At 48.7% G+C, this 14,797-nt stretch overlaps 1 protein-coding gene across 1 annotated transcript in view; it reads right to left on the bottom strand.

Moving 5' to 3' along the window:
• Positions 1-14,797, bottom strand: part of RYR3 (ryanodine receptor 3) — a 1,933,484-nt gene that overhangs the window by 835,374 nt on the left and 1,083,313 nt on the right. The window lies entirely within an intron of this gene.

Genomic DNA, 14,797 nt, shown 5'->3' with positions numbered 1-14,797 from the left:
TTGGCTTTATCAAAACATGTCGTGTAAGGTGTCATACGATTTGGAATACTATCCCCTCGCCAGTTCTGGCGACGGGGATAGCATTCCACCCCTCTAGAGGGGTAAGACATGTTACTTTACTTAAATGCGGTTAATTTCTAAAAGGACCTTAGATCCACAAAATGGATGCCTCTGCCACAGACAAGAGTCTGACCCCCTGAAGCTGACCGAAACTCAGCCAAATGGGGCTTGGACAAAGGGTTTCCTGTCGCAGGGGGGTGTTACCACCCTCCAGACAGGAGATAGTGGATTGTAGCAGGGAGGTTTGAAAGAAACCAGACACTGCTTGGGGCGCACAAGGCTGCCCCTTGCATAATCCGGCCAAACCGGTTCTGGGGCACTCCAGCCCTCATGCCAGGGCGGCCTGGATCAAAGGAAGGGGGTGTATCCACCCACTGCCTGGGTCCCACCCATAGGAGGGGACCTAGCAGGTAATCCAGCCCCCAAAATTAGTATAAGACTGGGAGCAGTGCCAATGCACTTCAGATTATCCTGATGAAACATAAGAAACGAAACTCTGGACCCTTCGACATCCTACTCGACGTAGAAGCCCGAAGAATCTCCCTTGTGGTCAAGGAGTGACCACCCTGTGCAAACAGGCACCATCCAGCCATCGACGTCTGCTTTGTCGCAGTTCCCGCCGGAACTCGAGCGACAGAGATCGACGAGATCAAGCTTGCCTGCCTTCCTACAGCCCGATCCACAGTCCCTGCAGAGCTGAGACCCGTGGAGGCGACCGGAAGCGTGGGGCACGCCATCTTGGAAAGACCACGAGACGCTGACCGTGCAGCCCACGAGTGACCCTCGAAGCTGTACACCGGGGTTTGAGAAGCCCCAACCCTGAGCCACACTTGCACCGAAGTTTAGCCCTCCACACTCGACGAGTGCTGCGTGGGGCCCTTCTGCTTCTTTTGGCTCAACGCGTTGGCCCGGTCAATTGCCAGCCGGCTAGTGGCCCCTGTGCCGACGAACTTTGAAATTCGACCTGCGAATCTGGTTGCTCCAGATCTGCACCAGCTCCCCTGAAAAGGAGCCCCCACTCTGACCCTCCTGGTTCGAGTGAGAAGCAATCTCCCGGTTCCGCGTGGATTGCTCTTGCCAAGTGTTGTTTGCTCCAAACTTGAAGCCGACTGCGCCGACGGTGAGAGCCCTTGTGGGACAGATCGTGACCCGCTCCTGGACGTCGCAGATGCCCCAGAGCCCACGTGACAGCGGAGAGAAGCTCCTCGACGACCACCTGATTGCGCCCGACATTGCCTGGTTCCGTCCTGGTTCCACCCTGGTCACTGCTGAGTGACCCAGACTCTGTCCCCTCTGCTTTCAGGTACTTTTCGACTCGAGTCCACCCTTGGACTCCACCGGACACTTCTCTTTCACCCCGCCTGCAGCCCTTTCAGCTTCAAGCACCAAGAGCCTGCGTGACGAAACCCGACTCAACTTCGACCCTGTGCACCCGCTTCCTGTGGGTGAGGTAACTTTGCTCCGCCGGTGTTCCCACACTGGTACACATCTCTAGGGTCTGTGTCTTAAGTTTTGTTCCTCTAGGTTCAGCGGAAGTGTCCTTAAACTTTAACTTTACAACTTTTACGCACCATTGGTTAACATTGGTGCATGCGTGCGCTTTCCGCACTGCTCCCGAATCCCGTGGGCCTCTCCCGACTTCAGCATTGCTTGTCCCGACTGCTCCCAGCGATTCCCTAGGCCCTAGGCCTAACCACTGTTCGATTGGTATCTCTTATACCACTTGTTTAGTATATGGTTTGAGTGGCCCCCGCCCTCATCCATAATTGTGCAACTTTGTATGTTTAAACTGTGCTTTTGATTTAACGCTTGTGCCCCTTTATTCATAAAGAATACTGGGGATTGTTTTTAGTAATAAATACATATATTTTTATAATATATACTTGTGTGGTGTCCTTTCATTTGATATTACAGGATTGTATGTGGTAAAACAGCTCGCTTAACACGACCTCTTAAGTTAAGCCTTTAGGCTGCTTAGTCCATGCTATCCCTAGGATAGCTTGTCTAACAAGGTTGACTTACAACCAGACACCATAAGGGATTGTTTGGTCTGATAACCGGTGGTTCCAGAATTGGAAACATCACCTATCAGGCCAACTTCTCACATTGGTGGCAGCGGTGGGATAAAAATAAAGAAAAGACTTCCCCAAGGCCCCAAAACTCCAAGAATGGGGGTGGGTCCCAAGACACTTCTTCAACAGAGAAAAAGCCCTATTGCCATGTCTGTAAGCAGATTGGGCATTACAAAACAGACAACCGTTGTCCCAAGAATGGCAATAAAGAGAATATACCTCCAAAGCCAGCTCCAACACCTCCTGTTACTGTCAACAGTAATCCCCCAGGAAGTGGGAGCACACCCAGGAATCTGGGTGGGTTTACTTTTGGAGCTCAGGTGGACCCTGGCCTATCCAGGTCCCCATCACCCAATGATCTTGTTTATGAGACTGGCATGGGGTTTGCCAACTTCTCTGATTGCCCAAATACCTTGAGCAAGTATAGACAAGAGCCCATCATCAATGGTTTGAAAGTTGAAGCTTTTAGAGACACCGGGGCTAGCATCACCATGGTGGCTGACTGTATAGTCCCCTCTAAACAACTTTTACCTGGTGCCACATACCAGGTGACAAACATTGATGGCCTCAAAACAAATCATCCCATGGCAGTAGTGAGTCTCAGCTGGGGAGGTGTCATTGGCCCAAAGAGAGTGGCAGTGTCATCAAACTTGCCTGTAGACTGCCTACTTGGTAATGATTTGGAAATCTCAGCCTGGGCTGAGGTTGAACAGGAAACCCATTCTAGAATGGCAAATTCCAATGGAAAGGTTAGTGGGGCTGTAATGGTTACAGCCCCAATCCAAGATGTCCTTCCTGAAAAGGTTGGTAGGGCTGAGAAACTCTCTGCCCCATCTTTAGCAAAAGCTCTTCCTGAACAGAATAGCAAAGCTGTTATGATAACAGCAGAAACCCAAACTGAGTCTCCTCCTGAAAAGGTTGGTGGGGCTGTGATGGCACAGCCCAAACTCAAACTGATATGTGTGTTGTGAAGCCTGAAATGATGGATAACTCCACACAAACTGAGAGCATGGAGGAGGAAGAGAAATCTCCCCCTCACCAGACTTTAGGACAGGATCAGCCTCCTCAGGGAACTGATCTTACCCCTGATGAAGGAACTGCCCCAGAGGTGGTTGGGCCTAGCCTGACAGAACCCCTGATGTCAGTGGACCCTTCTCAGGTGGGACCCAGTCTGGAGCAGGTAACCTGCCCCTCTCTCCCTTGCCTTAGCCAGCCCAGGTCTGCAGAGGACAAGAAGGACAGTGAGACCCAGAGGGCCCCCTGTCAAATAAAGCACCCCCATCAACAGATTAGGGGCACCAAAACTAGTAGCCCTAGTAAGGTGAAAACTTTAAAAACTCCTGAGGGAGCCCCCTTAAAAACAGTAAGGGACCTCCCACAGATGGATTCTGTTGGGCACAGCCAAACCTGGGACCAAGAGGGCCCAAACCTGAACTGTCCCTCCAGCAAGCCAAACAGAGGGACCCAACCTCCAGCTTTAGGTAGCCAGAGGTTGACCCTGAGAGCACAGTGCAACTCAGTTAAAGAAAGAAAGGCACCCCTGGTGGAAGATAATTGGAGGAAGCTAAGCCCTAAATTAGTGGAGCTTTACTTCAATACTCCATATCCAAACCAGCCTTTAATTTTGCATAAACACACCCAAGGTAGTGATTCCCTATGGTGGAGACCCTCTAATACCCCAAGGGTGAGGGACTGCTTAGTGGACCATGAGACAGGGGGTACCCATGCTAGTGCAGGTACTTCCTTATATGGCCACTCAGGCAATATAGGCTTACCTGGCCAAGGATAGCCTTATCTCCTTTCGTTTGGGGGGGGGGGTTGTGTAGGAAGGTGGCTACCTGACTATGGTTACCCCAGATTTTTTGCCTGTGTTTAGCTGTTTTTTTTTACTTAGTTGACCTGGTTCCCTGCTAATCAGGGCACCAGGCCATCTGCTCTCTCTGTAAAATGGATTCCATGTACCCTAGGTACATACCATAATTGGAAATGGACTCCTTGTCAGCCCCTGTATGATGCACTATAGGTGCCCAGGGCATAGGGGCCACCAAGGCCTACCAGGGGCTGCAGCATATCTTTTGCCACCCCTGGCTGGTTCTTAAATTGACACAACTGGCTGATCACTCAGCTGGGGTAAGGTGGTGTAATCACCCCTTACTTAGATATAGTATACCTATATCTAAACCTATATCTGGACACATATTAACCTGTGAGCCACTCCTATGGACGGCCTCATCAATCCTGGAGGCAGAGTGCGTGGTTTAATGTGAGATGGAGCTCTAGCATGAGCTGAGCCTGTCTGCAGCTGTCGGGAACAACTCCCTAAGCTGTTTCAGGATAATGCCATACCATATACTCTTAAGTGCCTTATAATCCTCGCGGTTATATAGCAACTCTGGTTTGGCTTTATCAAAACATGTCGTGTAAGGTGTCATACGATTTGGAATACTATCCCCTCGCCAGTTCTGGCGACGGGGATAGCATTCCACCCCTCTAGAGGGGTAAGACATGTTACTTTACTTAAATGCGGTTAATTTCTAAAAGGACCTTAGATCCACAAAATGGATGCCTCCGCCACAGACAAGAGTCTGACCCCCTGAAGCTGACCGAAACTCAGCCAAATGGGGCTTGGACAAAGGGTTTCCTGTCGCAGGGGGGTGTTACCACCCTCCAGACAGGAGATAGTGGATTGTAGCAGGGAGGTTTGAAAGAAACCAGACACTGCTTGGGGCGCACAAGGCTGCCCCTTGCATAATCCGGCCAAACCGGTTCTGGGGCACTCCAGCCCTCGTGCCAGGGCGGCCTGGATCAAAGGAAGGGGGTGTATCCACCCACTTCCTGGGTCCCACCCATAGGAGGGGACCTAGCAGGTAATCCAGCCCCCAAAATTAGTATAAGACTGGGAGCAGTGCCAATGCACTTCAGATTATCCTGATGAAACATAAGAAACGAAACTCTGGACCCTTCGACATCCTACTCGACGTAGAAGCCTGAAGAATCTCACTTGTGGTCAAGGAGTGACCACCCTGTGCAAACAGGCACCATCCAGCCATCGACGTCTGCTTTGTCGCAGTTCCCGCCGGAACTCGAGCGACAGAGATCAAAGAGATCAAGCTTGCCTGCCTTCCTACAGCCCGATCCACAGTCCCTGCAGAGCTGAGACCCGTGGAGGCGACCGGAAGCGTGGGGCACGCCATCTTGGAAAGACCACGAGACGCTGACCGTGCAGCCCACGAGTGACCCTCGAAGCTGTACACCGGGGTTTGAGAAGCCCCAACCCTGAGCCACACTTGCACCGAAGTTCAGCCCTCCACACTCGACGAGTGCTGCGTGGGGCCCTTCTGCTTCTTTTGGCTCAACGCGTTGGCCCGGTCACTTGCCAGCCGGCTAGTGGCCCCTGTGCCGACGAACTTTGAAATTCGACCTGCGAATCTGGTTGCTCCAGATCTGCACCAGCTCCCCTGAAAAGGAGCCCCCACTCTGACCCTCCTGGTTCGAGTGAGAAGCAATCTCCCGGTTCCGCGTGGATTGCTCTTGCCAAGTGTTGTTTGCTCCAAACTTGAAGCCGACTGCGCCGACGGTGAGAGCCCTCGTGGGACAGATCGTGACCCGCTCCTGGACATCGCAGATGCCCCAGAGCCCACGTGACAGCGGAGAGAAGCTCCTCGACGACCACCTGATTGCGCCCGACATTGCCTGGTTCCGTCCTGGTTCCACCCTGGTCACTGCTGAGTGACCCAGACTCTGTCCCCTCTGCTTTCAGGTACTTTTCGACTCGAGTCCACCCTTGGACTCCACCGGACACTTCTCTTTCACCCCGCCTGCAGCCCTTTCAGCTTCAAGCACCAAGAGCCTGCGTGACGAAACCCGACTCAACTTCGACCCTGTGCACCCGCTTCCTGTGGGTGAGGTAACTTTGCTCCGCCGGTGTTCCCACACTGGTACACATCTCTAGGGTCTGTGTCTTAAGTTTTGTTCCTCTAGGTTCAGCGGAAGTGTCCTTAAACTTTAACTTTACAACTTTTACGCACCATTGGTTAACATTGGTGCATGCGTGCGCTTTCCGCACTGCTCCCGAATCCCGTGAGCCTCTCCCGACTTCAGCATTGCTTGTCCCGACTGCTCCCAGCGATTCCCTAGGCCCTAGGCCTAACCACTGTTCGATTGGTATCTCTTATACCACTTGTTTAGTATATGGTTTGAGTGGCCCCCCGCCCTCATCCATAATTGTGCAACTTTGTATGTTTAAACTGTGCTTTTGATTTAACGCTTGTGCCCCTTTATTCATAAAGAATACTGGGGATTGTTTTTAGTAATAAATACATATATTTTTATAATATATACTTGTGTGGTGTCCTTTCATTTGATATTACAGGATTGTATGTGGTAAAACAGCTCGCTTAACACGACCTCTTAAGTTAAGCCTTTAGGCTGCTTAGTCCATGCTACCCCTAGAATAGCTTGTCTAACAAGGTTGACTTACAACCAGACACCATAAGGGATTGTTTGGTCTGATAACCGGTGGTTCCAGAATTGGAAACATCACCTATCAGGCCAACCTCTCACAAATATGTTCCTGCATTCCTCCGGAATGTCTAGATCCTTAAACTCTCTGTGTTCAGGAGCCATGCTGTCAACTGAAGCGAGCTCGGGTTCGGGTGGAGGACCTAGCCGTTGGACATAGATAGAAGAGTCTGGTTGGAGCGAAGTTGAATGGGCCGCTCCTCCGACAGATGAAGCAACTCCGTGAACCAGAACTGGCGAGCCCAGGCGGGCGCTATCAGTATCATCCTGCACTTGTCCATCTTGAGTTTCTTGAGGACTCGAGGAATGAGGGGAAATGGCGGAAAGGCGTAAACAAATGCGCCGGACCAAGACATCAAAAGGGCATTCCCCAGCGATCCTCGATGGTGTTCCCTGCTTGCGTAACACCGGCATTTCTTGTTGAACGGGGTGGCAAACAGGTCGATCGCTGGGGTCCCCCAGCGGGAGAAGATGTCCTTGACCACTGCGTCGTCCAATTCCCACTCGTGTGAGACTGCCTTCAGGCGGCTTAGCGTATCCGCCTTCGTGTTGTATACTCCTGGAAGGTGTTCCACCACGAGCCTGATGTTCTGTGAGATTGCCCATTCCCATAGCAGCTGGGCCTCCTGAGAAAGCAGTGGCGATCTTGTGCCTCCCTGCTTGTTGATGTAATGCATTGCAGTGGTGTTGTCCGTACGCACTAGAATGGCCGAATTTGAAATCCTTGGAAGGAAAGTCAACATTGCCCATCGAATAGCTCTCAGCTCCAGAACATTGATATGTAAGCGACGTTCTCCTGGCGTCCAGTGTCCACTGACCTGGAGATCCTGCATGACCGCTCCCCAACCCTGAAGGGAGGCGTCTGTTGTAATGACGCGAGGAGCTGGCGCCGCTCTGAAACTGAGACCCACCGAGAGGTGAGATCTTCTCATCCACCATGAAACTGACTGTTTCATCCACTGGGTGACAGTTACCTTGTCGTTGAAGGACCCTTCCACCTGCTTCCACTGAAGGTCCAGTTCCTCTTGCAAGGGGCGCATTCGCAGCCTGCAGTGCGGAATCAATTGAATACAGGATGAAATCGACCCTAGAAGAGATTTGTACATCCTGACTGTCATCCAACTTTTCTTTTGTAATCGAGCGGCTGAGGACATGAGTTTCATTTGTCTCTCTTCCGATGGGAAGGCTTTGCACACCTGAGTATCGAGTATTGCTCCCAGGAACTTCACTGAACATGCTGGCTGAAGAACCGATTTTTCTCTGTTGAGTTGTAAACCCAGATGAGTGAAGAGATTCAAACATGTCTCCACCGCCTCTGACGCTGCTTGTAAACTTGGTGCCTTCAGCAGCCAGTCGTCTAAGTACGGGAATACTTCCAGCGACTGTCTTCTCAGAAAAGCCGCTACCGGGGCCAGCACCTTCGTGAATATCCGGGGTGCGGATCTTAATCCAAATGGGAGCACCATGAACTGGAAGTGACTCTTGCCTACTGTGAAGCGAAGGAAACGTCTGTGAGCTGGGTGGATCGGGATATGAAAATAGGCATCTTCCAGGTCTAACGTAGCCATGAAGTCGCCTGGATTAAAGAGGCGCAATATGTCCTGGAGTGAAATCATCCGAAACGACAGTTTCACGAGATAGGTGTTGAGCTCCCTCAAATCCAGGATTGGACGCCACTTGTCCTTTGCTTTGCGGATCAGAAAAAATCTTGAATAGAAACCTTCTCCTCTTTGTGATAGGGGAACACATTGGATCGCCCCTTTCCGAAGCATTTGTTGAGCTTCCAACTGCAGAAGGTTTAGATGTTTCGAAGTAGTGGCGTGGGGAGCTCTTGTAGGTGGAAATTCCTGGAATTCTAGCGTATGCCCGTGTTGGATGATATTCAATACCCACTGATCCGATGTTATTTCTTCCCAGCTGCTCAGATGTTGAGTTATCCTGCCGCCCACTGGAGATCCATGGAGCGGAGGAACAGTTGGCAGAGTCAGGAGGCCGCTATTGACGCTTGCTAGCGTCCTTGCCCTGACGCCCCTGACGTCCACGAGAACTCTGACGAGAGAAAGATTGAGAATGTGACTGCCTCTGATAATACTGATTGCCGTACTGAGGTCTGTACGACTGTGACTGCTGAGAGTACCGTTGTTGCTGATAGCCACCTCTTGGCGAAGTGAAGCCTCTTCCTCTTGCTCCACGGAACGGTGTCTTCCTATATTGTAGGGTACCAAGAGCTCTAGCAGTCTCTGTGTCCTTCTTTATCCCCGGCAGGGTGTCATCGACATGTTTCCCAAATAACATGTCCACATCAAAGGGTAAGTCAAGAATCTTATTTTGAACTTCCGGCCGGAAGTAAGTTGCTCGCAGCCAACCCTGCCGTCTAAGAACAGCCGCGCTACCAAGAGCACGGAATGAAGTGGTTGCGATGTCCATCGCGCAGTCAATCATTTCTGAAGAAGAACGTTGGCCTTCTTCAAGAAGTTTCAGTGCTTCGGCCTTAGGGTCATCCGCCAGTAGGTCGATATATGCCGCGACATCACTCCACATCTGGCGGTCGTACCTCGCCAGAATAGCCAATGCATTGGCCGCCCGAACCAGCAAGCTCGCCATTGATGAAAACCGCTTCCCAGCATTGTCTAACCTTCTACCCTCCTTGTCTGGTTGAGTTGTGAGGGTGGCTGAAGGATTCCGCGATCTTTTCTGCGCTGCTTGCGATATGACTGAGTCCGGTCTTGGTTGTCCAATCAAGCAGGCAGGACTGTCATCAGGAGCTTTATACTTCTTCTCTAGGCGCGGTAGAGTTGGAATAACCGTCGCTGGGGCTAGCATGACTTTCTTTCCCTCTTCCCATATATGCTCCACAATGGGAATCGAACGCACTGCCTTACGGTAAGCCTCTTTAAAATCATATAAAAAACAATCCGTAGATGTTGTAGGCATTGCCAGCTTGAAGCGTGCCGTGGCTCTCTCCATTAAGTTGAAGAAACCTCCCACATCCGCCGGAGTTGAATCTATCAGGTCCGGCACCGGAGCAGCCGAATCCGGAATAATATACTGATTCCATTCACTATCCGGGTTTTGATCACGGTTGTCACCTGTTCCATCCTCATCTGAAGTGTCATCCTGGTCCGGTGTCTGCCGATGACCTTCCCCCTCTACTTCCACATGTGCCGGGGGCACCGACTGAGTTGCCACCACCTCTGGCTGAACTTGCGCCTGATCTGCCACTGGTCGCGACACCTTTCTGCTCCTATATTCCTCCAGCATTGCCCTTAAGTCCGTCAAAAGGCTCATGGGCATAGAAACCATGCCCTGCTGTACTTGGGCTTCCTGATATGCGACCTGAGTTTGCTGTCGCTGCTCTTGCTGGCAATAATACCCATCTTCCTCATCAGACTCATGGTATTTAAGATGCAACTGCGATGGACTATAAGCATCTCCATACATCTCATTCTCCTCCTCAGAATAGTCCTGTTCTTCCAATAACAGGGCTGGGGGGAATGGGGTCACCTTTCTAGGTGATGTCATGTCAGGTGTTATCCTCCTCTTCCTTCTTCATAAAAGAATCCACCATATCCGGTGCCATCATCGACGGGGCCGTCGACGAGATCATCTTCGTCGTCGACTGGTTCGCCATCGTCGACGGGATTGTCGACATCGTCGACGAGACCGCCATCGTCGACGTGATTGCCACCGTCGACGGTACCGGCGTCGTCGACGGGATTGTATTCGTCGACGAGGTGGTTACCGTCGACGTAGTGATCGTCGTCGCCGCCGACATATTCTTCGTCGACGGCATCGTCGTCGAAATTCTCGTCGCCGTCGTCGTCGTCGTCGTCTTCTTCGACGCGGGATGGCTCGTCGACGGATGAGGAGACAAAGTCACAGAAGAGGCCTTGGAGCCTTTCTTAACCACTGTTGAAGCCTCTACAGTTGGTTTCTTGAAGGACTTAGAAACTTTCTCTTGATGTGAAGGCCCAGCCGAGCCCTCATCAAGTTTTGCCTTCTGCACCTGAGGTGCTTGCCTTTCCCTCTCCTTTACACTTACGTGAGGAGATTCGCCAGGCTCGGGCTTGCCAGACCTATCAGAGGTCCCACGCACAGCCTTAGAGGGGGGTTCAGATGATACCTCCACAGATGATATACCCCTCTTCAGAGATGTCTTGGAAGACGTCGACCTGGCAACCTCCTCATCACTGGAAACCACAACTTCCTTCTTTTCCAACTTCCTGAGCCAAATTAGTAATCTTCCCTCACGGTCCCGGAGGGTCTTAACAGACATCATCCTACATAGTTTACATTCCTCTGCCTTATGGTCAGGATATAAACAATATATACAGTCTTTGTGCTTGTCTTCTACATAGTCGTTTTTTACCACAACTGGCACAAGACCTGAACAGGCTCTTCTTTTCTTTATCAGCCATAGTTGAAACTTAAACAATCCTCACAGAAAAACTGTTTAAATAATACCTCAAAGTAGAAATTAGAGCAGAGCTCTAAGGAGACTCCCTGCATCAACCATGCGGTAGAAAATCTGAGGTTCTGAGCTTTCTCGGGAAGGTTCCACAGGGTGAGGCTAATCTGATTGGTTGCTAGGATGAGTTTGGGTCTTTTTACATAAGGACACCTATAGGCTACAAAATATAATGAGGCCTAGGCCTATTTTTTATTTTTTTGTACCTACTAGGGTGTATTTACCTAGGTATATATATATATGTATATGATTACCGAGGCTCCCATTCCGACGACGGGGAATGATACAAGCAATGGGAATCTATGAAAGTTCCAATACTGGAGTAAGACTTATGTGCTACTTGGACTTCCTACAGGGCTAATTTAACCTTTACAAAAGCCCCAGACACTACTGTACCATAGAGGGCTGAACACATATCGGCTGTTGTAGTAGCAAATAAGGATATAACTTGATATTGTTCACAAACCTGATTACACAATTTCTCTTTGGACAACATAAGAATGCTACACCAATAATATCTCTAATTAAGATCATCTAATACATTTAAACAATTCAATCACTGACATTTTCCCATCAATCTTAATAAATGATATAACCACAGCAAGTGTGTATGAGTCACAGTTTTACAAGTTCCTCGAGAAAAAAATACAACAAATCTGCTTTAAAACATTAGGCATGGCAATTTCACCTTTTCTGCGCATATTTAAGGTTAACAGGGCAGAGTCCACCTAGGGCCTACAGCATATTTGGCAATATTGGGTCCAGCTTACTATTATCCTAAGCCCTTTATTTTATGGGGCCATAGTTTGGTAACGAAATACCTAACTCTACAGTAGTCATTGGTTATGGACTATGGTATTAGAGAAGCTGGGCATTTTACCTGTCTAAACAGTATTTGTAACCTTACCAGCTTTTGTCCTTTTACTTACTTTGCAGTAAGCAGACACCCAGCACGAACGTTTGCTGTAGACAGCGCTGTATTAGAGTCTTAATATCTCTATATCAGCCCACATTAAGCTGGGGCAGTCTTTTGCTGTCACAAGCCACTTTTACACAGTAATATAAGGTAAGGTAATGTCATGTCAGGTGAATTGGTAGAGTGCTGCTTGTCACCCGTGAGGTATCCAAATGCAGACTGATTATATTTAAACTTTATATACAATATTGTTTGGCTATCTTCATCTTACTACTAGGCTTATCTTCAGCTCATCCAACAAGCTACTCAGTGAACCATCAATCCATCTGGAATATCCGTACATTAAGCGGCAAATTGAATTCGAGTCACACAGTTTAAAAAATGATGTAGCAGACTGGCCAAATATTCCAGATGAGGGATTTTCTTTGTTTCTTCTATTTTCCCCATCTGGTGTGATAATTGTGGTTCCTAGTTTATACCCATTAGGATCGAAATTAGACTTTCTACCTATATCACAGTGCATGGTAAATATCAGTGGGTTAGTGGAATGTATATCTCTTACACTGATTGCCTCTCTTCAGAGAAGGTGTCAAAGCCTGGACACTGTGAAGGTCTGTTAAGTTTCCTTCTTGTTTGATCAAAGAAAGTGTTGCACCTTCCAGAAGCCACAGTGCCACCCTGCGCTTAACAGTACATGTGAAAAGCGATAGGGGTGCCCTTGGAGGATCCTAGCTAGGAAGAAAAAGTCATAAAGAGCAAACAGCCTCCTTGGCAATCTTATAGCCTTTAACTGAAGATGAAGACTATGCAGAGGTTTGTAAGCAAGGGACTAAGTTCACCCTGACTTCAGGGAAGAGGAAAGAGCCTAGCAAAGAAACCTAACAATTGACAGGAATCGAGGCTGCAAGAAGCAAAATCCAGGGCCAAACAAAAATTGTGACCACTGGGTGATAAGTGTGATGAAAAATAGGGTAACAAATGTGCTGCGATGCATCCCTCACTCATTAATACTTCCTTTATATATGATGCAAACAGGCACTGAGATCATGCGAAAAGATTCAACTTCATCTTGGATTGGGAACCTAATGCAGCTATCTGTGGACTGGCCACCATCTTGGAAATGGCATTCATAAAGCTTGACTATGCCTCTTTTCTAGCACATGGCGTTGACTAAGCATGAGAGGTACAAGTGCATGTTTGACATCTTTCACCAGATGCGGCCCTCCCAGGTACCTCCCACCCCACCAACACACCTTGCAGGTCATGAAACACCTCATAGGATGACTGCAACCAAGGAAATGTCAGGATGGTTTACACTCAATGATGTTCACCTGCAAGCTGAGCATCCTGCAACATCCAATTTCCCTGCGCAATGACTGCACCATCTTCCCCTAAAGCTTCACCTACTCTGGTTAGCTTTCATTAAGGATATAAGAGTGGGATCTGCCCAGATGAGGCAAAACTAAGTGTACTGAAAAAAGGCCGCCCTCGATCTTCTTACTGCTAGCATTCCTTCTAAATATGGAATAATCCACACTCTAAGGTAATAGACCGTGTTATTACTACCTGTATGAAGAAAAACTTAGAACATTATTCTATAGTTTCAAATTATGCCTCAGGCTTCTGGATTCTCAGAGGTCATGGGACAACTGTTAAAGATATCTAGGAAACAATTAACGGAAGTCTGACATAAGGGCCACAATATGGCGTTTCTAACTTCTGTCTACGATGACCACAAGCCTCTTCTCACTCATCTGAAACATGTTCTGGGTATGAGTGGTGGGGTACTAAAATGGATAGTATAATTTTGATCACTGCAACAAGTTCTTTGAAATCAATTTGCCGCAAAATCTCATGGCTTGTGATGTGGAGTACCCCAAAGCTCAGCACTATCACAGGTTCTACTTAACAGCTAAATATCCCTCTGGTGAGGAATATTGTGGTCTGTAGTCTGCAGTGCTAAATCTACACTGACGATACCTGGATCCTGGTGGATCTTTGGACAGAAATGTTATCTCTGCTAGCCGGGTTTCTTTAAAGATTTAGATGTCTGAGAACTAACAATGCCTCATGGCAAGCAATACTGGGGTCTTGGAATTATGCTCTACATTATCTGCAATGTCTTCATTTGATTGGCCTCAGGACTTATGATTTCCCCTGAGCCGTTGCCAAGAGACCAGAACTCATGAGTAATCTTTGAAGTAGAGCTATCTTTCACCACTCCCCCCCCCAGCTTTCCTCCGATTTTAAGATGGGTAATTTTCACCTGCAATGACACTCCCCCTAATGGAAATTAAACATGGGATAGCTAGAAGTCAAGGAATGCATTTTTCAAAGCTTTTTGTGTTCTTATTGTAAATGAGTCTACCCTTGATGTGTGCAGCCGCTGATTGTGATACTACACGCTATGTAAAACAATTTGTGGAAATAAGAACATACGGTATCTCAAGCCTGCAAACAGACCTTAGTTGGACCATTTGTTGCTACAGAGATTAAGGTGGCAGTACAGTGGATTATCTGGAAGGCAATACAAGGACTATCCCTTAACTACCTCTGTAAAATCTCTAGTTCACCTTTGCCAAATCAGAGAAGCATTGCAATCTAAGCAAGTTCTAATTTGTTACTTCTAACCGGTGCTGCCCTAAGTTGTAAGCGCCTCACTGTTGCTGCGGCCATGTGATAGGGTTAGCTGCCAGTGTTGCTTGGTTCTATTGTGGGTTTCGATGGGCTTTGGAATGAACTGCAAAGATACTGTCCTAA

This window comes from Lissotriton helveticus, chromosome 9 (genome assembly GCF_964261635.1).
Source record: "Lissotriton helveticus chromosome 9, aLisHel1.1, whole genome shotgun sequence".
Taxonomy (NCBI): domain Eukaryota; kingdom Metazoa; phylum Chordata; class Amphibia; order Caudata; family Salamandridae; genus Lissotriton; species Lissotriton helveticus.
This window is presented reverse-complemented; position numbering and strand designations above follow the sequence as displayed.